Source organism: Myotis nattereri (assembly GCF_964212035.1).
Source record: "Myotis nattereri genome assembly, chromosome: 2".
Classification (NCBI taxonomy): domain Eukaryota; kingdom Metazoa; phylum Chordata; class Mammalia; order Chiroptera; family Vespertilionidae; genus Myotis; species Myotis nattereri.
This window is the reverse complement of record NC_138076.1, coordinates 14,950,568-14,977,501: the sequence shown is the minus strand read 5'-3', so window position 1 is coordinate 14,977,501 and position 26,934 is coordinate 14,950,568. Positions and strand designations below refer to the sequence as shown.

The 26,934-nt window shown below is 38.4% G+C and overlaps 1 protein-coding gene across 1 annotated transcript in view; it reads right to left on the bottom strand.

Annotated features, from left to right (window-relative positions):
• Window positions 1-12,928, bottom strand: part of LOC308514811 (rho GTPase-activating protein 7-like) — a 175,534-nt gene extending 162,606 nt beyond the window's left edge. Inside the window, exon 1 of the mRNA XM_081085131.1 lies at window positions 12,679-12,928. The gene's annotated coding sequence lies outside the window, so the exon portion shown is untranslated. The remainder of the gene's footprint in view (window positions 1-12,678) is intronic.
• Between the last annotated feature and the right edge of the window lie 14,006 nt (window positions 12,929-26,934).

The window sequence follows — 26,934 nt, the reverse complement described above, 5'->3', positions numbered from 1 at the left end:
AGGGTGTTGATTTTATGAAGTGAATTTCCATGGGGATTTTTCACTTCTTAAATGCATGTGTTCAAACACCACTGTATTAATATTACACGAGACTGTAAGTACCTCTAATTATGTAACATTTCTGAAAAATAATTGTGAAATGTCCAACTTTATTGTTTGTGATATTAGTTCATAGGACGTTTAGATACAAAGTGATTTCAAATTTATTGTTTCGGCTAATTTTGTAGCACTAACACTCCATAAAATAAGTACTTCATAGCATATAGAATTTATTTTTAAATTAATTGTAATTGCACTCAAAACGACATCAAAGGAATACATTCTATTGAGAATCACTGACATATATCTGATATCAAGTGATCATGCTTTCCCTTGAACTTATTGCGGATATAAACACATACCTTACTTTTTGGCCTGGTAGTGAGCTGTCCCTAAGGAAGAAGAGTCTGGTGATAATCACTCCTGGTCATTCTATAGCCGGGGAGAACATGATAAAAATGAAGGACTTGTGGCTGAAATCAAGTTGGCAGTACTGTAGAACTGATGGCAACACTGTCTGCCCATCATCATTCATGAACAAATGTTTATTCAGTGCCATAGACACTGTGCTAAACATTGGGAATATAAACCTAAATAATATACTGTATTCTACCTTTCCTAAAGAAGCTTACAACTTTATGGTAGAAACTCATGTAAACAAGGATAATAAGTTCTCACATGGCCACAAATGCCACAGAAAATTTAACACAGAGGAGGGGGACATTTACTCTCCCTCCTTTTCGCTCTCCCTCTTCCCTCTCTCCCTTTCTTACCTCCCTCCCTCCCCCCCCCCCCCCCATTTTCTAAATCATTTGAATTGACTAGAATCCAGATTGGGAAGTCTTTGTAAAAGTCCTGACTTTTGCCCTAGCTGTTTTGGGTCAATAGATAGAGCATCGGCCTGAGGACTGAAGGGTCCCGGGTTCGATTCTGATCATAGGGCACATGCCCCAGCTGCGGGCTTGATGACAAGTAGGAGGCATGGATCTCTCTCTCTCTCTCTCTCTCTCTCTCTCTCTCTCTCTCTCTCTCCTTTCTTCTCTGAAATCAATAAAAATATATTTTATAAAGTCCTGACTTTTGAAAGTCTTTGTAAAAATCCTTTCTTTCTTCCTTTGCCTGTCCCTTCCTCCCAAGTAGTGCTGGGGATGGTGCAAACAGTAGATAGGGCCTCTAGAGGAGGAACCCCCTGAAAGAGGCCCTCCGTGAGAAACTTCCTGCTTCCAATATTTCCAGGTCAAATGGGAGTTGAGATATATTTCCTACTCTAGGTGTGAAGTCTTTCTTTCTTTTTGGCTTCAGATTTTTACTATTCTAGAATCACCTCTTTAGAGAAGATAATAGAAGCATCAATAAGCTCCAGAGAATTACTTACAACTTGAAAACTCACTGGTCACACATTGGAAACACATTTCTATGGAACATTTCAGAGAAAACTAATGGGAGAAATTTTTCAAAGAAAAAGAATGCCAGATAATTTCTCAGAACTAATGAACTTAGTTTTAAAATTGAAGAGAATCCATGGAATATCCAATAATACAAAGAACAGAAATAGATCACACAAGAAACATTATTGTGAAATTTCAGAAATTTAGAAGTAAACAAATGATCATAAATATTATCAGAGAAAGAAAAAATAAATTATATATACAGTATTGGGTTTCAGAACGATATTAGATTTCTTAATACTCTATATAAGACACATAACGATTGGTTGCTTCCTGCGTGCACCCGACTGGAGATTGAACCCGAAACCTGGGTATGTGCCCTGACCAAGAACCCGCCAGCTCCGACCAGTTGAGCCCACCGGCAAGGGCTAAATAAAATGTTTTAAAGAATGGAAATGTAATCATTGTATACTAGTGGCTTAGCTGTGAATTTTTTTGCTAACCAAGACAATGCAAACAGTAAATACTGACTTAATAAAAATTATAGACCAACTATTTTCCAAGCATAGAGTTTTTTTTTTTGGGGGGGGTGGGTGGGATTAGGGATGGTGGGCAGAATAGTTTCAGAAAGCAAATGTTTAATTTTCTATAGTAGGAAATTAACTGATAATGTCTAAAATGAAAAAAATAGTGTAATATTGTTTAGAAGTATGGAAATAAATATCAGGAGAAATAGCTACAAATTTCTTAAGTATTATGCTTCTGAGTGCTTTTGCTTGAGATAGGAAAAAAGTATCCTATCTATAAATTTCAGAAAGCATGTTAAATAACAATCTAAATTTTAATATGTTTCAGAGCAGGAATTTTAAGACTGAGTTGATGCATAAATACAGTGTTGGGCAAAAGTAAGTTTACAGTTGTGAGAATGTGAAACACAGAGTTTAGTCTTGTTTATTCTTGTCCTATATAATAAAAAGGCTAATATGCAAGTAGACTGAATGGCGGAACAACCAAACAACTGGTCAATATGATGTGCGCTGACCACCAGGGGGCGTGTGTGGAACATGGTGGGTGTTGGCCGCGGTGGGATGGTGGAGCAGGTGAGCAGGGGTGCCAGTTGCTGTCATCAGGGTGAGCCTCTGATGGTTACTGAAAATTATTTGCTTCCACACACTGCGGTCCTACCCAGCACTCGCACCAGCTGCTGGCAACAGCCCCGCTTGCACCCACTGCTGGTGCCTGGTGCCAGTCCCGATCACTTGGTGCCATCAGTGGGTACAAGAGGTGGCTGCCAGCCCTGATTGCCCCTGAGGGCTTCTCCACCTCCCCCTGCTCCTGAGGGGCGATCGGGGCAGCAGCCACTGCTCGCACCCACTGCTGGCACTGGCCCCAATTGCTCCACACCATCAGTGTGTGTGAGCAGGGCCAGTGCCATCAGCACATGGGAGCTGCGGTGGCAGGAGCAGGGCTGCTGATAGATGGGACTGGGGGCCGCAGTGGGAGGGGCTGGGCGGGGGCACAGGGGATGGGCTAAGACCCACCTCTGTGCCTACCACAGCCTTGCAGCCCACAGTTCCTTTCAAGGTGCATGAATTCATGCACTGGGCCCCTAGTCTATAATAATAAAAGTGTAATATGCTAATTGGACTGGAGAGTCAAACGACCTTCTGGACGTCATTCCAGATGTCCTTCCAGATGACCTTCTGGATGAAGCCGTGGCGGGGGCTGAGGCAGAGGCGGTTAGGGGGTGATCAGGCAGGCAGGCAAGTGGTTAGGGCTGATCAGGCAGGCAGGCAGAGTGGTTAGGGCTGATCAGGCAGGCAGGCAGAGTGGTTAGGGGCGATCAGGTAGGCAGGCAGGTGAGTGGGTTGGAGCCAGTGGTCCCAGATTGTCAGAGGGATGTACGACTCCCTGCGGGATCAGGCCTAAACTGGCAGACGGACATCCCTGAAAGGTCCCAGATTGCAAGAGGGTGCAGGCCGGGCTGAGGGACTGATCCCCCTGCATGAATTTTATGTACTGGGCCTCAAGTCTATATAATAAGAACCTAAGCGACCGTTATGGCAGAACAACCAGGATGACCCATCGCTATGATGCGCATTGACCACCAGGGGACACTCAATGCAGAAGCTGCCCCCTGATAATCAGTGTGCTCCCACAGGGGGAGTGCTGCTCAGCCAGAAGCCGGGCTCACGGCTGGTGAGTGCAGCAGTGGTGGCAGGATCCTCTCCCGCCTTCGTGGAAGCATTAAGAAGCAGTGAGCTAAGCAGTAAAGAGCAGCAAGCAGGTGGGTGGTAAGGAGCGAGGGGTCCCGGACTGCGAGAGGGATGTCCAACTGCTGCCTTAGGCCTGCTCCCCACAGTTGGACATCCCCTGAGGGGTTCTGGACTGTGAGAGGGTTCTGGCTGGGCTGAGGGAACCCCTCCAGTGCATAAATTTCATGCACCGGGCCTCTAGTATTATATATTTTTCCATACAAACAACTGAAAAACCTACTTTTGTTCACCCCTGTATGCTTGCATTTCCTCCTATAATATATTCAATAGGACCAAACTATTCCCCTTTGTTCCTTCCCCACTCAGCACCCCCCCCCCCCCTCACAATTATACACAAACTTGCCCCACACTTTCAGCAAAATAAAGATGTCAGTTTGGTACTTATTTTTGGCCACCAATGTCAGTGCAGTTTTTCATGGGGTTCTTAAGTGATTTCTACAATGGCTTCCTTTTCTCCCCGAGCCTTCTGGGAACTCCTGGAATTCAGGACAGGTATTCTCGGTAATCCTCTTAACTATAGTCTTTTAAAAATATTACCTGGATAGAAGTTTAAGACATCGAAAATAATATGTAAGTAGAATTAAATGAGTAAATACATATGAAAAGAGAAATTCTCGGTTATGTTCTAATTTCTTGGACACCACACTCTCAACTCTTGAAAAGACAGCAACTGTTTGATTCATTCCTTTGAATGTGGGTATCTTGTTTTCTCCTTTCAGAACACAGTTTTATATTATATTAAATTCTAAATTTTATATATATATATAAATATATATATAAATATATATATTCTCATTTTATATATATATATACATATATAAATATATATATATATATATTCTCATAATCATATACATGTATATATGATTGATTCCCCCCTGGATAATTGTTAAACACCTTCACACAATTCCTCATATTTAGAAGGGAAAATAAAGTCATAATAGTACTGCCGATTTCTCTTTATTTTGTCTACTTTTTCTTTGAATAGCTAGCATTACTTCTGGCTTCCCTTCGTGTCTTTCTTCTTAATTACCCGTTCCATGTTAAATTTCTAGGACCTGTGCTTCTCCTACTACTCTAAAGTATATAGATGTGTAATATCTGTCACGTAGCAAGTTCTCAGTAACTCTAGGAAGGAAGAAAAGATACAAGGGAGAAAATCTTTTAATTAAAAGTAGGTTAAACTCTCTGAAATGTGGTCTTGCAAGAATAGAGAATGCAGCTAAATCAAGAAAAGAACACTTCAATACCAGCCTGCTTTGTTACTACATGAAAAGGGTCCAGTGAGATGGAGAGACTGGGGACATCTTCAGTGATTTGAAATCTTAATGTATCTTAGCCTACTCTCAAGAAGTCTCCTTTCCACATAGTGAGTGCCCCAAACACTTGGAACTAAATTGGATAATTAGAACAGAATCAACAACACAGAAACAGACAGCATCACAGATTAACATAGCTCTTCAAAGGTGCGCTCACTAATGTCAGAGGAAGTCTTTATTACAGTGAGCATTTGTGGAAGCTAAAATGAAATTCATTTTTTTTATGGAGATGTCAAGGAAAAAATTATCTAACAAACTAAATTGCGTACCTTTTGGCATCTTCCTATTGCCCCTGAATCAATGGCAACATGCAGAGGATTGCTTTTCATTGCCAAACTGATGTTGCATATACAAGATGCCTAAGAGCAACATGAAATCATAGAACAGATATAATTTTTCTTAAATTTTTATGTAAAGGTATGGACAAATAGGAAGAAAAGATAATAACAACACATTTAAAAAAGCATTTTTATGAGTCTAGTTAGAGTGGCCAACTGTTAGTAAAAAAAACCAATTAATGCCTTTTCTCTTTTTTTTTTAATATATATTTTATTGATTTTTTTACAGAGAGGAAGGGAGAGGGATAGAGAGCCAGAAACATCAATGAGAGAATCAGCTGCCTCCTGCACACCCACTACTGGGGATGTGCCCGCAACCAAGGTACACGCCCTTGACCGGGATCGAACCTGGGACCTTTCAGTCCGCAGGCCGACGCTTTATCCACTGAGCCAAACCGGTCAGGGCTTAGTGCCTTTTCTTTAAACTATTCATGCTACCTAATCCAAATTAGGCTGTGGGAGGGAGAGAAACCTTTCATAATACAATATAAGAATTTCTCTCCATTTGATTTCATGTAGATATCCTTTCTTTAATAGCAGTCTATGTCTTACCCCTTCACAAAATTATCCATCTACTTTTACATCCTTTGCCAAATGCTGGCATTTATTTATTATGCTTCATTAGCTGTTGGTGGGAAAAAATTCCTGTTAAAATTCTTTATTGGCAAATGCTTAATGAAGCTTTCAATATTATACATGAAATAGCTTTCATGCCTTTAGACTGTCTGGAAAACATTAACAATTTTAGTAAATTATAGAATGAACCACCTATAATGAACGAAGTCAGTGGAATAAGTAGTACATCACCTTTTCCAAGAAACACACCCAACCTTCCATCAGTTTTTTTGTCTTTAGAAAAAAAAGAGTGGCATCTAACTAAAAACATTCTCTTTAATATTTTCCTATTTTTATGTATATCTCACTTTTCCTGAGCTTGGAAAACTTCTTCTCATTCTTAGCTTTCAGAGGCAAAGATATTCCAGCAATCAGGCAAACTTGAAAATTAACTGTCAATCCTCTGGAAACAGCTCATCAGAAAAGAGCAGGGTGCTCCAAGACTGCAAGGTACTATTTCCACGGTACCTTCTATTTTTACCTCCAAGTTCCTGCTATTTAATGTAGTCTTAGCAGTTTCTAATTTTCTTGCAGGGAGGAGCCCAGATACTGGCAATGTTTGACTTGCCACCACTTTATAGCTCAGTTCCGCCAGGTTTGCAGATTCTCTTAACGTTTTCTTAAGCAACCCACATGTAATTTGAGGAAATCTTGGAACTTTTAATGATATTGCCTGATAGCACTGAGACTTTTCTGAGGGTAATTGCTTTCCAAGAGACCCCAGAATTAACATAATCATGGTGGACAATATTGCATCATGTTTGCAATAATTTCCAGATATCTGTATTTTCTTTGGGCTTCCATGTTTTATTTTTAAAAGAGTACACAGTATTCTTAATAACAGTGTCCTGTCCTATGCAGAATTCTTTGAGCATTCAGAACTACAGTGTATCTTAGATATTTCTGCAATTAAATTCATTAGTGAATAATTAATCGTTTATGTTTTTTTGCCTTCATATTTCCTTATCTACAGAATCCCTTATAACCAAAGAAAAGTATTGCCTTTGCTCTGAACTTGTTTTACATGGAATTTTTCATGCAACAGGAAATACCTTAGAGTTAAATTTGATATCAAGAGTTTGGCTGCGTTTTTCTTTGGATGGCAAATCAGTACGACTGAAATGCGGTTTTGCTTTATTATAAAAAGAGATTTCTATTCAACAAGGGAATATAATGCTTTATCAACAGCATGGTGATATGTGGCTTTGCTTTAAGTGCCACTATTTTTAGCTTTGCTATCATTTCTAAGAATACTCTAACGGTAGGCACAGTAATCACTAAATATAAATAAGAGATATGACTACATCAACACAGGTGCTCAGATAGCTAGGTGATAACAGGATACTAAGACTTCAGTCATTCAAATAGCTCAACTTTCACTAAAATCCAGAATATGAAATCATTGGGAACTTGGCTACTTCGGTTAGGTCGGTATCATCCTACCAGGGGGCAATTTCATCCTCTGTATTTAATATCTATAGTTTTCATTTTACTTTGTCATCTAATCTATGTGCATTTAAGCTTGGTTCTATGACCAAGTGTCAAGTGTTCTTCTCTGAATCCAGTTAATAGTAGGTGCATTCAAAACTTTTGATGATCATGATAATAGTAACAAAAAGCTTCCATTTTTGTGGAGGCAGGATGTCTGTTAAAGAATCATTTTTTCCCCCTCAACTCCCCCCCGCCCCCATGATTTGGGTTAGTTACTTAAGTTTGTATTCTTCAGTTTTCTCATGTCTATAATGGGAATAATAATAAATTGTTGAGGGGAAAAGAATAATATTGAACAATGATGAGCTAATAGTGCATATAGAATACTTAACTCATGACATATTGCAAGAACTCACTTGATGCTAACTGACTTGATGCTGATGCTGATAAAGACAATGCCAATGACTCCTTTGGTTGATCTTAGTTGCAGAATCCATGGCTGGGTATGAGCTGGACCCATCCCTTGGATGCCCATGTTATTTCAACATAGATGAGCGATTTTGACCAAAAACATGAAACACCATGATTCTTTCTTTCTTGATTGACTTATGCTTTTTTAAACAAAATATTTGTTTGTTATACTGTATGCAAAACAATTTCCACATACAAAATCTCATGCGACACTCAAATGACCCGGTGATGTAAATATTTTCTTTATCTTCCCCACTTTACCAATAAAAAGCAGAAGCTTAAGGTAGTTACGGAGCATGTTTCAAATCATAGAGCATCAAGTGGCAAAGGTGCAAATTAGAGCCAGTATCTGACTGCCCATTGGGCTTTTCAGTACACCACTCCATTTAAATCGTGGAGAACTCACTAGTGTGCTGCTCTCACTGGCCTTATGTAACGTTCAATTTCAAACTATTTCTGGATGCTCATGCTTCCTTCTAGCTCTTACTGAATTTGTAATGGCATCGTATGAGAGTGTTGTTAACCTCTGGCCTCAGGCTCTGATGACTCTTGACAACCTCTTATTTTCTTTCCACTTTAAAAATTATTATGCTATCATTACAGGATGTTTGGGAAAAAAGTTCCACAATGCCCACTCTTCAAGACTGGTTTTGCCTTGCTTTCTTTCCTCTTTCCATCCTATTTATTCCACAAACATTTATTGACAGGCAGGTATTGATAACACCTGACATGTTAGTTATTTTGCTAGTTTCTGGGAATAAAAAGAAACACTGAATTTCTAAACTGGTTCTCTGATTTTGGTACTTTCTTCTGATCTCATTTCCATTAACAGGACCGATTTCATCTTTGAATTATTTGAATTGTATTGCTAAAACACTTCAATTCAGTCTAACCCCAAACAACGTTTCCACACATACAACTAGCTACAATAGTTTTTTCTATTGATCTATCTTTTTTGTTTGTTTGTTTTGTTAATCCTCACCAGAGGATTTTTTTTTTATTGATTTTTAGAGAGAGTGGAAGGGAGGGAAGAGACAGAGGGAACCATTGATGTGAGAGAGACACATCAACAGGCTGCCTCCCACATGTGCCATGGCCTGGGCTGAGGATAGAGGTACAACCGAGGTATATACCCTTAACCAGAATCGAACCTGTGATCCCTACAGTCCATGGGCCGATGCTCTAACCACTGAGCAAAACCAGCTGGGGCTCTACTCATCTATCTCAATTAATATGAAATTCATATGCATACTGTTTGCATTGCTTTACAGCTTTTTTTGTGTGTGTCAGAGTTCCTGTATAACCTTTTCAAGTTCACTTATATACTCTATAATTCACTGAATCAAAATAAACAATCTTTTTTTAACTAGGTCTCAAGGTCTGCATTTCATCTTTATTCTCTTTAACTTCCTAGAAAACTAAGCCCATCTATTTCTCAAAACTCTGTGAACTGACTAGCAGTTTAATGCCAAAATAGAGCCATAGAAGTAAATGTTGTATTTCTACATCCACACCAAATTCAGTCTGTAGGTGGGCTTCTCCATAAACCTGTTTAGTTTAAGTGATACACACAGGGGCTTAGCATTCATGTGGGGGAAGAAGGCACAATACTCATGCCACTTCCTAAAATCTGGAGATTTTTTACTGTTCCCTCATCCTCTTTAAATCCTCATCTCCTAAATTCTTGACATTAATCTATGTTGATGATATAATACTCTGATCCAGATCTAGGTTATCTCTCAGATCTTTGCTGTACTGTAAGATATCTATGGAGAGATTCTCATTGTAAGATAATATTGATTACTGACACCAATTCATTCATTTTCCAAGAAGAAACAAGTGAGATAAAAACAAAAGATAAATTTTAAATGTTCCATTTAGACTTACTTTTGGCCTGTAAGACCCAATCCTCTGTAAGGTTATACCATGCCTAAAAATTCTCTTGTTTTAAAAAATGATAATGCCCTTAAGAAAAAAAATAGAGTGATGTACTTTCTTTTACAGGCCCTCCCGGAATTATATAGTCAGTTACACAGGCCATTTCTTTACTGCACTTACTCCTCATTCCAATAATGTGGAGTGTGGTGACACTGGAGGCATTGACTAGTGTAACTTTTATTTTATTATTTTATTTTTTTTAATATATTTTATTGATTTTTTACAGAGAGGAAGGGAGAGAGATAGAGAGTTAGAAACATCGATGAGAGAGAAACATCGATCAGCTGCCTCCTGCACATCTCCCACTGGGGAGGTGCCCGCAACCCAGGCACATGCCCTTGACCGGAATCGAACCTGGGACCCTTCAGTCCGCAAGCCGACGCTCTATCCACTGAGCCAAACTGGTTTTGGCGACTAGTGTAACTTTTAAATGGTAATGACATCCAATCTGTTTCATAAAAATGAGAGAAAAAAACATCATTGCACACATTTTCTCTAAAGAAATGGCATGCCCTAGAAATGACATGCATTTTTATGAGAAAGGCTTGGAAAGTGCTGTGTTTCAGCATGCAGAGCAACATATATTGTCACAGATGAGGTATGATACAGATGATCCAGCCAGCTCTCCCATTTTACATTGCATTGGTCAGACATTTATTTATGTCCTGTAACAAATCCTGTATTCTACAGCTTAAGGGTCTTGCAGAAGGCTCGGCATTGACATAATCAACTAAAGGATCGAGTATAAGCTATAGAAGGGAAGATGAAAGGGAGTGGGCTTTTTGGTCCTAGAAATGTACACTTATGTTTTCATATGTCCATTTAGGCTTTTTATAGTTCCACTGAGGAAAAACCCATAGAGCTGGAATAGACTTGCAGCAACAGAAATTTAGGTTAGCTCAGAGAAGGAAAGTCTACGTACGTTAAACCAGTTTCAATGGGGGGGGGGTAGTAAATCTCTGACCATCATTGTTTAGGCAAGTTCATTATGATGCCCTTGAATACAAGAATATGAACCAGACAAGCTCTTTTCTAGCCCTTGTTAAGTAACATACGTTTAAAATTACTGTGATTATTAGCATATGGATTGATTTTCTTGGCATAATCATGAAATGTAACAAAATAGGCACAAACAAGTTACTCCCTTAAAGTGTTTGTTGAAGGCATAATATTTTTTTAAACTTTCATTTGAGAAAATTTTATTACTAAATTTGGTTCTTTTAAAAAATCATTATTCCCCCCTCCCCCACTGTAACACTGGTGGCAGTTTTTATTTTTTTTAAATTTTCTGTCTAAAAGTAGACTCCTACTGGACATGTGAATATTTTATTCTGCATAATTATTATTTGAGAGCAGGATGATGTAGTATAAAGATATCTGAACTATAAGACAGTACTGTGGTTCCACTGTTATCTCTTCTACTAGCTAGTGGTGTGACCTTGGACAGGTCATTTTTGAATGTGATTCCTTAGCTCCTCTGGCAACCTCATCACAGCATTAGAAGAGTGATGTCTTATACTATTTCCTTCCTTGAAAGTCTGTTCAGGAATTTTATTGAGTCATAGTTTACGTAAGTCAGTATTTTATATTTTTTTAACATACTTAAAAATAGATTATTTTTTATCATACTTTAAAGTCCTAACATGACTTAACTTGTTAGTGAATAGTTAAAATTCATCAATATAAGCATAGAATTTAAGAATAATTAGCTAATACAACAAATGGTTACCTTGTAATGGTAAAAGTTTATAATTACCACACTTAATTTCTTGTGACTCAACTGTCCAATAGTTCTCATCTTTCATTTAATGTATTTTGGGTTCATCTAATAGGTTTGGAAATACACGTGAATATTTGTTCCCTTCACATACCATTGTATATTACTTTATAAAATAATTGGTTTCATTCTAAATATTCAGAAATATAAATATAACAATATGTTACACATTAAAAATCAATGTCATTTTAGTCATTACTAGATTTATTTTTTCATATGTTGCACATTTAAGCATTTAAGATACCTTAAAAAGACTAGAGCCTGGTAGAAATGTAATCTTATGATTATAAACACATGATCAGATTTTCATATAATTGTAGTAATTTCCAGCTGCTTTAAAATAGTAATAATGAATGTTATTGTCATTGGAATTTACTTCAGTTATTCAAAAATATTCACAAAAATATGACTTGAATAGTGAATTCAGGGAATTTAATAGAAATTAAATCCAATTCTGATATTTAACATTTTAAAACTCAGATTAAACACTACTTAGGACAGGTTATGCATTTACTTTTGTTAAAAATTAATGAAGCATTTAAGCTGTACATTAGCAGCTTGACCTATGGTTAAAGCTGCTTTGGGAAAAAAAATTGAGGAATCCAATCTTCATATTTTAAATGAGACACAAAATATTCTTTGGAGATTCACTATCAAGAAAAGTCACTCTAGTGCTATCTACTCTCCCTGTTGGCAAAAGGAGGGAGATAAAAAGAATTCATTTATACCTCGCACTTATGTGTGAGAATATGCGTTTGCTTCATATTATGCCATGTAACCAAAAAGTTGGTCTGCTAGCTCTACTGATAAATAAGTTAAGAATAAAAAGGGATTAAAAGAACATCTTAGTTTATGGAGGAAAAGAGTCAAGTCTCTCTGGAGCCTATTTTAGAATTGACATTTTGCTAAAACAATTTGACTCACAGTTTTCTACTCACTAAACGTTTTCCACTCCTGCTTTCATGGCTTAGCTCTAAAACCTAGGAAATCCACCACTTGCTGCAAGAGGCTAACGTTTATCCCCATCTTTCTGCCTCTCCAAAGACTGCCTCCAAGCGTAGAAACAGATCGTCCACAGCGTCTTACCTAGACAAGGAGGAGCTGCGACGCCGAGGCATGACATTGTTCAACGCTCAGGTTAGCCAAGAAGTCCGGACCGTTAGTTTCTCCAAAATATAAGTTCACATTTCGTGGTTGAGATCATGGCTCTATTCTGAGCAGTTTCTGCGCAGCGTGTGATTCTAACAAAAACACCCTGGGCAGCTGGAGGGAGCCTCAGCCGGAGCAGCAGCCTGTCAAGACGCTCCCAGTGCCTTCTGTCTCCTGAACTCAGACTGATGTTTTGCGAAAGGGGCCTCCACCACAGGCCCAGATTGCCTGGGAAGCATTTCCTGCCTCTGAGGAGTGTGCATGGGAGAGAGGCTGCACGAGGGGAGGGAGGGGGAGAGGGAGAGGCAGGCAGAGCCCGCCTGGGCGGTGCAGGAGTTCTGATTTTACACAGAACTGAAGTGAGTTTGTCAAAGCCCTTGAGGTGATTAGCTGGAGAGCCATAAAGTCCTAGAGCTTTTTCTAGCCCGCCTGGCTTATGAGGGGAAAAAAGAGAAAAAGAAAACACGGTGCCCTCCCTCCCCGACAACTTTTCCACTCTATTAAATGTATAGACACAACTTCACCCAGATACCTTTGCAGCTCTCCTTTCAAAAGATCTTTCAAGGGAGCAAGACGAAATTTCGCGTTCATACCGTAATTCTTCTAAATGTGAAATCCTCTTCTCCCCTTCTCCCGCTTTAAAACGCTGCGGCCTTGCATACTATACCTGAGATGATCTGTGAGTAAAAGCCCAAGAATCCAGTCAAGGGAATGTTTTCTCCAAGAGCTGCCCGACCCCAAGATTCCTGCACAAAATTCAAGTAGCCTGTGTCCTGGCCCATGCAGCGTTCCCTCTCCTCAGAATCCTCCAGTTACACAAGCTCAGGGCTGGCAAAGCAGGAGACAGACTCCATCTTGATCCTATTACAGCCTTGCTGACATTAACCACTTGCAACTGCTTCCCTCCAGCCTGACAGAGTCCCTGAATCACGTCTCCAAAGCTGCTCACAGTATCTGCGTCCTCCGTCCGACACAGATTTTGTGAACTCTCATCTGTTTATCTTTTCTGCTTGCCTGAGCCTCCCCTGAATGACTTCCTCCTAGCTGCTCCAGGCTGGGAACTTGGACTACCATTTGGTTTTGATTAAAACCAGACAGCCAACTCGGGAGAATTTAGGGAATAAGCTAATGGAAACAGCAAGTGTGGCTTTAATTAGTGCATCAATTAATAATAGATGTTAGCTTGTCGTAGAATAAGATGACACGGATATAAACGCAGAGGAAGCTCAAGTCGTTTCAGAAAAGTTACACCAATTCGCATCCTCTCACGACCCAGTGTTCTCCTGAGGGAACGTGGAGGGCAAGAGAGGGATTGGCCTTCGGACATCAGGTTGTGCAGAGGCCAGTGGAGCGGCCTCCTTGTTTATACCAGAGAGACAGGAAGCGGCATCTCTGAGTGTAATTATCTTACTCGGTTGAAATTGCACAGTAATGTCTCACTTCTGTTTTATTTACAAGTCAATGGATTCTTTCGCCTTGTAAGACTTAAGATTCCGCCCCCCCCTCCCCCCCCCCATGATTAGTGAGCAGATCAATCTGATTATTGGATCTATGTGTGGTTTGCCCATTTCTAGAGATTTCCAATAATGAGAGGAAGGAGAATAATTTCAATTTCAATACAGGTAATGAGTAATATATAAAGAGGCACAAGAAATATTAAACCTATTAGCCCTAAGATCCCTACGCTATGTCTCTGGATTATAAGTAGTTTTCATTATTCATGTCTATACTCAGTTGGCTCTAAGTTTTCTGAGGGCTGACCGATACCTGGATGTCACAGTGGGTGGATATCTTTGTAGTGCGCCCTGAGAATATGGGGTAGGTGATAACTCAAAGAAGCACAATATTATAGTTGCTCTTCCTTTTCTTATTAGGAAACTAAAATCTCTCAAAATTAATATAAAGCATGGACTATCAAGAAAATTTAAATGGCAAGAATGAAATATTCTGCATGAATTTGAAGATGAGAAGCAATCAAATAAAATTGGAGGCAGAAGCAATTTTTTTACAGTTTATATCAAAATGTTACTCATTAAAAATGAGCATTTAGACTTTTTTAATTTAACCTTCAATCCTATGGCAAGAAGGAAGCCCATACTTGCATAAATTATTTGAAGCTATTCATTTTTATATTCAAAATATTTTCACTGAAACTCTGCCATTAAATCTTTCCAACAATCTTTGTGTGTATTCTTATTTTACAGATAAAGTATTAGAAATCTGTTGAAGTAATTTTCTCACAATCAAATGATAGAAAGTGGCCAACTACACATTGGAAACCAGCTTTTCTAACTAAATTTTGTGCTTTTTTCCTCCCTGCCTTTCTTGGCTCCCATTTAATTGCTGTGTGAAATTGGGAAGACTTTTAAAACCCTCTTTTAGATTCCTTTTTAAAAATAGGGACAATTTCACGTAATCCACAGGTTGGAAAGCAGGATTTACTTTATATATACAAATATTTATAAATTTATATTTATTTCCCTAAGGGCAGCACAACAGCAGAATGGAATACGAACTGATGTAAGGTCTTTCATAAAATAACATATATATCTCTATCTCTGTCTCTAGCCCTGCTTCAAGTATATAGTGGGTGCCCAATAAATGTCATTATTCTTCTAATTCTTCTTAGCTAGCTTCTCCTCATAAATATTATATCCCTCCCCATATAATTCAGCCTTGTTTCCATTTATATTGGACTGAGAAAAACAATAGAACCCTATCCACATACATTTATAAATGCCTTTTTAGATATCTAGATACTTCTTAAGCAGTTTCCTTCTTAATATTCTCTTCTTTAAACAAAATAAGACTTCATGCTTTATCCTATTATTAGGAAGATTACTTCCCAAATCTTTAATCACTCTTATTTATTTTTCATCCTTCAGTTGCCTGACTCCAAACAAATCTCAGAGCTTACTTTCTCATAAAGGCCTTACAAAATATGAGTACAAAGATAAATATTGAGATAATTTTCTAAATATTTAACAATGTCAAGAACATAGCAAATAAGAGAGAAAAAAACAACCCGATTCGCCATTGGATTTAACAGTGTGGAAATCAGTTGATAATGACAGAGAATCATATGGATGGAAGTCAGGTTAGCAAGGTTTGAAAGAGAATTTGAGGAAAGGAATTGAAGACATGGGCCAATTCTTTTGAAGTTTTATTGCAAAATAAAGTAAACCAATGGCAGGGTAACTGTCTGGGGCCAGGAAAAGCTTTTATTAAGATGGGTGAATAAGAGTTTCCAATTAAAAAAAAATCAGTATGGTATCTTCCCGAAGGCAGGAAAAAAGTTTTGGAGAGATAAGAGTGGAGAAATGCTGGAGTGAATTTTTGTGTAGGAGAGAGAACTTGGAATCTAGGTGCAGGGACTGATTTTAGCTAGGAGCATGATACATGTGAAGACTAGTGGGTATTAGCCCAGCTGGTGTAGCTCAGTGGTTGAGTGTTGACCTATGAACCAGGAGGTCAAGGTTCGATTCCTGGTCAGGGCACATGCCCAGGTTGCTGGCTCCATCCTGGGGTGGGGGTAGGGTGTGGGGTGTGGTGGGTGTGTGTGTGCAGAAAGCAGCCAATCAATGATGCTCTCTCATCATTGATGATTCTATCTCTCTCTCTCTCCCTCTCCCTTCCTCTCTGAAATCAATAATAATAATAAAAAAGACTAGTGGATATTAGATATCACGATACAATTAGTCACTCAGCAAATTCCAGATAACCACTATTATGGTTTTCATTGCTATTCAATTTTAAGTTATTCTGTTGCTCTTAGTCACAAAAAGATTATACCTACAATAAACAATTGATTAAATAGATGGTATAGAACAAACAAAACTTACAAAATGTTACAAATATGCTTCTCTGTGTGATTTATTGTATAATTCCCCCTCCTATATTTCTCTGATGCAACCTAGTCCAGCCAGGTGCAGTAGAACTTTCCCCTGGCACTGCACATCCTAGTTCTAGCCCTTAAAGGTACAAAGAAAGGTATTGCTTTTGTGATTCTCTCATCTTACTGTTGTTTTCTAGTTCTGAGTCCTTTTGCTAATTTCTTTGCTTTTATTTTCTAATTCATCTCTCAATTTTCCAAATTTAAGTTTATTTTTTTATTCCTCATATGTATTTAAATACCTTTATTGAGATTTAATTGATACACGGAAAACTGCACATATTTAAAGTGTATGGTATGATTGGTTTTGACAAATGTTTACACCTGTGATAACATCACTACAATCAATAATGAACATTTCTGTCACTTCCAAATCTCCTGTGCCTCCTGTCATCCTTCCTCTTCCTCCCCCGCCACAAGCAACCACGGGTCTATTTTCTGTCACTGCAGATTAGTTTACATTTCTAGACATTTATTTACACGAAATAATATGTATGCATTTTCTTCCACTTAATGTATCTGAGATTAATTCATATTGTTGCATGTATCAATAGTCCATTCCTTTTTTTTCTTTATTGATTAAGGTATTACATGTGTCCTTATCTACCCCCTCCCAGCCCCCGCTCATGTCCTCACTCCCCTGGTGTCTGTGTCCATTGGTTAGGCCTATATGCATGCATACAAGTCTTTTGGTTGATCTCTTCCCCTTACCCCCACCCTCCCCTGCCTTCCCTGTGAGGTTTGAGGGTCTGATAGATGCTTCTCTGTCTCTGGATCTATTTTGTTCATCAGTTTATGTTGTTCATTATATTCCATAAATGAGTGAGATCATGTGATATTTATCTTTCTCTGTCTGACTTATTTCGCTTAGCATAATGCTCTCCAGGTCCATCCATGCTATTGCAAATGGTAGGAGTTCCTTCCTTTTTGTAGCAGCATAGTATTCCATTGTGTAGATGTATCACAGTTTTTTAATCTATTCATCTGCTGATGGGCACTTAGGCTGTTTCCAAATCTTAGCTGTGGTGAATAGTGCCGCTATGAACATAGGGGTGCATATATCCTTTCTGATTGGTGTTTCTGGTTTCTTGGGATATATTCCTAGAAGTGGGATCACGGGGTCAAATGGGAGTTCCATTTTTAGTTTTTTGAGGAAACTCCATACTGTTCTCCACAGTGGCTGCACCAGCCTGCATTTCTACCAGCAGTGCAGGAGGGTTCCTTTTTCTCCACATCCTCTCCAGCACTTGTCGTTTGTTGATTTGTTGATGATAGCCATTCTGACAGGTGTGAGATGATACCTCATTGTCATTTTGAGGGATCTTAATACTGGATATCAAGCTGTATTAGTCCATTCCTTGTTATTGCTGACTAGTGTTCCATTGTAGGGATACACCACAATTTCTTTTCCCGTTCACGTGTTAATGGAAAGTTGGGACCATAACATTAGGACAAAGTTATTTGACTATTACAAATAAAGATGCGATGAACAATCATGTACAAATCTTGGTATGCATGTATCGTTTCATTTCCTTGGATAAAAACTTAGGAGTGATTGGCAGGGCCAGTTGATAGACATATTTTTAACTTTTTCAGGAACTTCCAAACTGTGTTCTAAAGTGGGTGTGCCATTTTGTATTTCTACCAGAAGTTTCTGAGAATTTTTATTGTTCCACATGCATGCAAACACTTAGCAAGATTAGTTTTCTTTTTCATTTTAGCCATTCTAATAGATGTGCGGTCATATCTCATTTGCATTTTCCTAATGATTACTGATGTTGAGCATCTTTTCCTGTGCTTATTTATCAGTATTTCTTTGATGACATGTCTATTCAAGTTGCATGTCCATTTTAGAAAATTGGGTTGTTGGTTTCTTTATCATTGAGTTGTGAGAGATTTTATTGTAGCTTTACAGAAGTTTTGAAATCAAGTATTATCAATATTTCAACTTTTTCTTCATTTTTAAAGTTGGTTTGGATAATCTAGGACGATGACATTTCCATATGAATTTTAGAAGCAGCTTGTTCATTTCTACCAAAAAAAAAAAAAAAAGCCTATTGAAATTTTGATAAATTTGGTAGTTACATCAATTGGGAGAGAATTAACATCTTAATAATGACTCTTCTGTTCCAGGAACACTCTGTATCTCTTCTTTTATTGAATTTTTAATTTATGTTATTAGTGTTTTGTACCTTCAACTATCATAGTCTTCTTGCACATTTTTGTCAGGGCTATCTCTAAGTATATGTTTTATTCCATTGTAAGTGGTATCTTTAAACATTTCAATTTCTAATTATTTATTGTTATTATATAAAACACAATTTATTTTTACATTGATTAGTATCCTGCAAACTTGCAAAACTCATTAATTAGTTCTACTAGGTTTTTTGATGATCCCTAAGATTTTCCACCTAGGTGATCATGCTGCATATGAATAAAGACAATTTTCTTCTGCTTTTCCATTTAAATGCCTTTTATTTATTTTGTTGTTACCTAATTCTACAGGCTGCAATCTGCATTGCAGTGTTGAATAACATCAGTGAAAGTGGACATTCTTGCCTTGTCTTGGGTCTAGGGAAAAAAGCATTTGGTTTTTCACTGTTAATTAGGATATAAGCTGCAAGGTTTTATTGTCCATGCCCTTTATCAGGTTAAGGAAGTTTCCTCTATTCCATGTTCTCAAATGAGAATGACTTTGTTCCCCCGGGACATGTGGAGATTTTTGTCGATATTTTGGCCATCACAACTAGGACAGAGGGGAGCTCCTGGCTGCAAAACATTACAATGCACAGGACAGCTTCCCACACGGATAATTATGTGACCCAAAATGTTGATAATGTTGAGGTTGAGAAACCCACCTTGCTCTGTTTCTAGTTTGCTGGTAATACAATTTTTTTAAAAAAAATCATGAAAGGATGTTGAAAATAATATTTTTCTGAATAGTTTGCTTTTAGTTCACATAAAATTTTTCTTTTTTTTTTAGCCTGTTAATAATGGCATTTTTCATAGGTTGATTTTTAAACATTAAACAGGTTTACATTTCTTTGATAAACCATACTTTGTAATTAGATATTATCTTTTATACTTCATTGAATTCAATTCGCTGAAAATTTGTTAAGAATATTTGCATCTGTGTTCATAAATATTTTTTTTCTTTTGTTTGTTGATTTATAATTCAATTCCATTATGGTTGGAGAACATATTGTGAATAATTGGATTTTAGAAAATTTATTGAGACTTGTTTTATGGCCAAACATATGGTCCATTTTGGTAAGTGCATTTGAAAAAAAAGTGTATTGTTTTCTCTAGTAATGTTTTTATTGCTGATTCATTTGACCAAAGTGTAGAGAACTGAAAATTTTTCACCACTATTCTGTCCAGCAGGAATGAAATAGCATCTGTTGTACATAAACTGGAGGCTTATCTGTAGAGAGCCTTTAGTTTCACTGGATTCCCATTGAGCAACCTAATGTTTTCTTGAAACAGAAGTCATTCTGCTCATGGCATTTTAAAGCATTATCTAGTTTAAACTCTACATACCAGTAGGATAATTATTTATATTTGAAACTAGTGGCCCGGAGCACAAAAATTTGTGCACTCAGGGGGGAGTGTCCATCAGCTAGGCCTGCACCCTCTCCAATCTGGGACCCCTAGAAGGATGTCCTACTGCTGGTTTACAGGGATTGGGCCTAAACTGGCAGTTGGACATCCCTCTCATAATCTGGGACTGCTGGCTCCTAAACACTCACCTGCCTGCTTGCCTGATTGCCCCTAACCACTCTGTCTGCCAGCCTGCTTGCCCCCAACTACCCGCTTGCCAGCCTGATCACCCCCAACTGCCTCCTGTACCAGTATGCTCACCCCAATTACCCCTCTGCCAGCCTGCTCGCCCCTAACTGCCCCCCCTGCTGAACTGCTCACTCCAAATGACTCCATCTTCGATTTCATTTGTGTCCTTTCCACCCCTAAGTTAATGTCGTGTCCTTAATATGTGGTTATGAGATGTCTCTGTGACTGAGCTGGGAAACCTTTCACGTTTCTCTTTCCTTTCCTTTCATCTCAGGAGAACTGAGCTCTGCAGTTTGTGTGGGACCAAAGGCCCTGGGAATACAATGCTGAGCCCTCTGAACTCATTTTATTCTTTATTGTATTATTTGATTCCTGGAGCTGAATTAAACATGAAAACAGAAGAAACTATACCCTTAGATATAGAATCTGAGTCATTACCCAGAGATTTCTGCAGCAGTTAACACTGAGGCATGAGACACATGTGTTTATTGGTCAGTTTCCCCAACTATGGAACGAAGGTTGATCCTGCCCCTCGGATCCTATGGAGGTTGGATATGATGCATCCAGAGGGATTAACTGGCAGCTCTGAGAGTAAGATCAGAAGTCAACAGACACTTGTTTCCTTTACCCAGACAGAGTTAGAAAAACACAACTCCTTTTATCATAACAGCAGCAAGGGCCATGCCTGTGGGAGGAGGAGCAGGGAACCAGGGCTTCCACCTTGCTCCTTCCCCACCTTCCCTCCCAACATCCCTGCACTGGTCTAGCTGCTATGCTATTGTGGAACCGCTCAACTCAGACTCTGGCCCTGCCCATGTCACAGGGAGGAGCATGCGCAGTTTCTGGCAGACACAGAAGCAGCTGTGGAGTAGGCAGGGGGCGGTTATTCCCCTGAGCAGGCGCTGAAGTCCTTGTTGAAGTCTCCACCCCTGAGCCTGCGAGTCAGAGTCCTGGGAGGCTGCACAGTGGAGGCGCCACATTCCTTTCAGTAGAAACTGAAGATTGATAGGAGCCTGCCGGCTGGCTGAGGGGAAGGACCAGGCGGTCTGCCTTGCACCCATTCACCAATCCCTAGTCCCGTTTTGCTGGTCGTGCCTCCTGAGCCCCACGCCAGCCGGGGCCGTACACGGGGCGGGGCCCCAATGATCGCCGCACCCCACCGGAGCCCCATGCCGCGGACCGCACACAGGGGTCTGGATGGCAGATCCCGCTGTCCCACCCTGCCTACAGTATGCAAATTAGCCGCCATCTTTGTTGCCAGTTAATTTGCATATCACCTTGATTAGCCAATGGGAGGCGTAACAAAGGTACAGTCAATTACCATGTTTGTCTATTATTAGATAAGATGAGTATTAACTGGGTATTACCCAGTGGTTTGATAATTGAATTCAGTGAATTTTTAAGTTTAAACATATCAATGCATGTGTATGCTTAGGCATCCAATAGAAGTCATTATTTTATTTATAGGTTATCAGCTTTCACAGATGTGGTATGTTAACCATTGGAAATATATGACAAAATTAGAACCAAAAGAACATAATTCTTTCTCAAGAAAATGTAGATATTCTATTTAGTATCCAATAGGACATATTCACATTTATACAATATCGCTTCTATAACTGGTCTTATTTTCTTGAATAAAACAACACATAACAGTGATTTCTTTCATGAATTTCAATGACCAGTTTTCCATTTAGTATAAAAAAGAAAAAAAAATTAAATACTTAAAATTAAAGATTTCTTGAAATTACGTATCTCATTTTAAGTTGGGGAAAAATATGTTGGGCAGAATGTAGCAAAAACGTTGCCAAAATTCAAATGTTAGGAAAATAGTTTGAAAGAGTTTGTAAAACATATGTCATAATAGGTTTCTTCTATCCTCACGTTGGAAGGTTGAATTTCACTACTAAAATAATCCCATTGTGGAATAATATATAGCAGAGTTTCCTTTACTTATATTAGATATTTGTGGGCCAAAGTGGACTGTTGATTATAGTTGCCAAGTTCCTATGTAGACAAATGAATCTCAGAAACACAGTAGCTATTTTATTTGGGACCTTGCTGAGCTGCAAGTTTTTTAATGAGTTAAAATAATATTTGGGGTTTTAGGTAGAATGTGTGAACTATCAAAAACACAGACTTTTGACTTTAAAGTTTAGGACAAAAACAACTCCACATGCAAAGTCCTTTTGAGCAACAGACCCATTGAACTTGAAGATAGAATCCCCCGGGTGATGGTCTCTATGACTGTTTTCTTTGGGCTATGAAGCAGTGAAGCCAGTCTGATGATGCTGAAGCTCTTCAGTGAAGAGTGTTGTATTACTAGCATGTTTGCTCAGAAATGTGTAGTTAAGAAAAATTAGCATGCAAAAAATAATTCTTTAAGCTCATGTCTGAGTACCTATGCCTAGATGATTATTTGCTTCTCTTCCAAATGGGAAGGTAATAACAATGATACTTATTGCTAACCAAGGACAAAACAGAAACCAAAGAATGTGAAAGACATATAAGCAAATGGAATAAGTGGATTAGAAGAAATATTTTTGTTAAAATAAAGTGGGTCAAGTAGCTTTGTTAGCATTGATCTATTTTTTCAAGTGGTGATTTAAACAAACAAACAAACAAACAAACAGCCAAACAAACATAGAAAGATGAAATTATTAAATCCTAGGAAACCATAGGAATGCCACTGCCAGAATCCCGGTGTTGTAAATACTAAGAGGAAGCATGTCTGACTCTCCTATTGTGAGTTCACGGCCATGTCTTATTTATAATTCTATTTCTAACACTACACAGTTAAGAGATTAGGTAAAAAGGAGGGGATGCTATTAGGAAATCACATTTAAGCATTAGTTTAATTAGATTGTTTTCTTCCTATCCATACACTGGAAGGAACAGGGATTTTGATCAGTGTGGACTGTGGTGGAGACGCAGGGCTAATTTAGAACAAGGGGCACGTCTGTGCAAAGAGGGATTGAGCAGTTGGTCTATAATGACATCTTTCAGGCTTAGGGAAAACAAGTGAAACATGATGGCAACTGAGGGATTGAAGATTAAGCTGAAAAAAAAACGAGGGCTGTTTGCAACCTTATTTGGAATTGACCAGTGTTCTACCTTTTGTTCCCCGTTATTTATATTTAAACATATTTTGAAAGCATGCTCATATGCCTTTTCTAAGTCCTCTATGCTTACCTGCCATCCTGCTAGTGTCATAAGGTTAATGCATCTATTTTGTAAGAGAAATAGAATTATGAGATAATAAAAAAAGAAACTTACTGCTGATTTTTTGAAAATTCCTTGAAATGCAAACCACAAAGAAAATACCTAGTTGCTTCTCTAAGGAATGGCGGAAATTGGAAGGACAAGATACTCACTCTCTGGTTTTTGCTTTCAGTTTCTGAAGACATTTCTGTACTTCTTAGCTGTGTGTATGTGTGTGTGTGTGTGTGTGTGTGTGTGTGTTTCCAGAAACATGGAGCATATCCTTGAGCCAGAACACATGCCTATGAGTCAAAATTTCAGCCTGCATTTGTCTTAAAGCATGAAGCTCTGGGTGTAACCTAACAGAACCTGGCAGGTTGTCTGAATAGTTTTTTCACCACTTGACCCAAAATACAGTAAATCAGATGACATACTGTTCTAATCTTACATGAGTCCTCATATTTTAATAAGGGAAGGAAGAGTGTGTTCTATCAAAATTTTCAAGTACAAGCAAAACCTAGTCTCAATCCAAAAACTATTACAGAATTTAATTTGGAGTCACCAAATATAGTTTGCTTGTGTTGTGTGTGTGTGTGTGTGTGTGTGTGTGTGTGTGTGTGTGTGTGTGTTACTGTTTTAAAATTTTATGTGTCAGTATTTGGGCATTTGCTGTGGACTGAATTGTGCCTCTCCTTCCAAATTCATATGTTGAATCCCTGACCACCAATGTGGTAGTGTTTGGAGATAATCAAATTTAGATAAGGCCGGACGATGGGTTGCTTTATGGGCATAATGATGGGGTTAGTGGCCTTCTTAGACAAAGAGAAAGAGACACCAGAGCTGCCTCTCTGCTATGTGAGGACATAGAATACATAGGTAGTCATTTGCACACTAGGAAGAGGACCCTCAGCAAGAACAAAATTATCCAGCACCTTCAGATTGGAATTCCCAGACTCCATAACTATGAGAAATACATGCCTGTTGTTTTAGTTACAAGTCTATGGTATTTTGTTATAGCAGTCTGGGAAGACTAATACCATGTGAAAAATAATAAGCAACACCTCATTTAAAATGGTTGAGTGTCATTTTATGAACCAGGAGGTCATGATTCAATTCCTGGTCAGGGCACACACCCGGGTTGCGGACTCGATCTCCAGTATGAGGCATGCAGGAGGCAGCTGATCAATGATTCTCTCTCATCGTTGATGTTTCTATCTCTCTCTTCCTCTCCCTTCCTCTCTGAAATCAATAAAAATATATTAAAAAGATAAAATAAAATGGAGCTGAGAGGCTAGAAAAGATACCTTTCACACAAGTGTCAACGCACACATTACTGACCCCAACAGGTATATGTACCTCGCATATCTGACAAGCAGTACTATTACTGCACTTCCTCAGCAGGAGGAAGAAAAGATTCCCCCTTGTCCAGTAATTCTCAGCCAATGGGAGGCTGTCATAGCTCAGCCAAGGAAAAGTCACTATACTTCCAACTTTGTTTCTTCCGATGGACTCTTTATTTATAATAGCTACTTCCAAGGCCACAAAGGAATGTTCTCCTTTGTTTCTGTGGACTTGCCCATGGTTTGTCCTTATACCCTATGTCCTTAATTGTATTTATTTCATGAATAAATGCATTTTGCTGAAGAAATATCTGTCTATATATTTATTTAAAATCAACAACAGCGTTTTGCAAGTTTTGGAATCTTCATTGACTTGCATTTAAAGTAAAACTTGATACTAGAAACTCGATACATATAAGTAACAGTAATAATAATGATGATGATAATGATGGAAGGGATTTAATGAATTATCTCTTCTCTCTTGCTAAAATTCCTGGAGAAAAGTAATAAAATTTTACTCTTTCTTCTAAATAAATATTGGTGCTGTAGACTGTGAACACGTGAATCATTCTTAGCTCTGCTATCTCTAGGTAAGATGAATCAAATATCTTGCACAGATATTTTAGAAATACTTTTTCCATATATTACAAAAGGAAAAAATGATCTATTTCTGCTACTTTAAAAAATAGATCCCGCCGAAACTGGTTTGGCTCAGTGGATGGAGCGTCGGCTTGCGGACTGAAGGGTCCCAGGTTCGATTCAGGTCAAGGGCATGTACCTGGGTTGCGGGCACATCCCCAGTAGGAGATGTGCAGGAGGCAGCTGATCGATGTTTCTCTCTCATCGGTGTTTCTAGCTCTCTATCTCTCTCCCTTCCTCTCTGTAAAAAATAAATAAAATATATTAAAAAAAAATAGATCCAGTTATAAAACTTCAATCAGGTTAGGTAACTTCTCTAGTCACTCAGCCAGTGAGTGACAAGGTCCCTCCTCCTAGCCCAAGGACAGTGCTAGCCTCAGGGCAGAAGCTAAATTTTGCCAATAATATTTTCTCCAAAACCTTTCATCTGTGCTCTGAATTCATTAAGGCCTGATTAGAACTAAAAAAGGAAAAAATAAAGAAAAGAGTTGGGGGCTTTTTCAAAAGCCAGAAAAGGCTACCTTTCTTTGCTTTTTCCTAACACATCTCTGCTCATGACACAATATGCATGGGACTACTTAGTTTAACAGGGTGGGATGAGACTAAGAAGTTAGAAGGGAGAAGGGAATCCTGGGGAAAAAATATTTCTGAATATGATTCTGCCAAATTAAGGGACATGTATGTATATGTGTGTGTGTGTGTGTGTGTGTGTGTGTGTGTGTGTATATATATATATATATATATATATATATATATATATATTCTTAATTTATTTTTTATTTTGAAATTATGGTTCACATTGAATGCCATTCTGCATTAGTTCCAGATGCACAGAAAAGTGTCCAGAAAATCACATACTCCACAGAGCAGTCCCCTTGCTGCTTCAAATACCCACCTGACCTTCTATGCAGTTATCACAATATTGTTGACTATATTCCCGATGCTATAATCTGCATCTCTGTGATGATTCTGTAACTATGAATGTGTACTGCTTAATCCAAACTAAAGGATATTTAAAGGATAATTTATCTCTCAGCATCTCTCTCATCTGTTTCTTTCCTTCTATACTTATGTACACTTCAACTTCTGCTAAAGTAAGGAAGCCATCGTTTCATCCTGTCTCCATTTTGAACTGTGATTCCTGACTCTTTTCCTTACCAAAACTTTGGGAGTCATAACGGATATGAATTGAGTGCTCACTAGTTGTCAGGTTCTATTCTCAGGGCTGGATGGGGTTGCTATTTAAACCTGATAACAATCCTAGGAGCGCGGATCTATTAATATGGTCCTTGTACAGATAAGGTAACTTGGGCAGAGGTGCTTAACTGACTT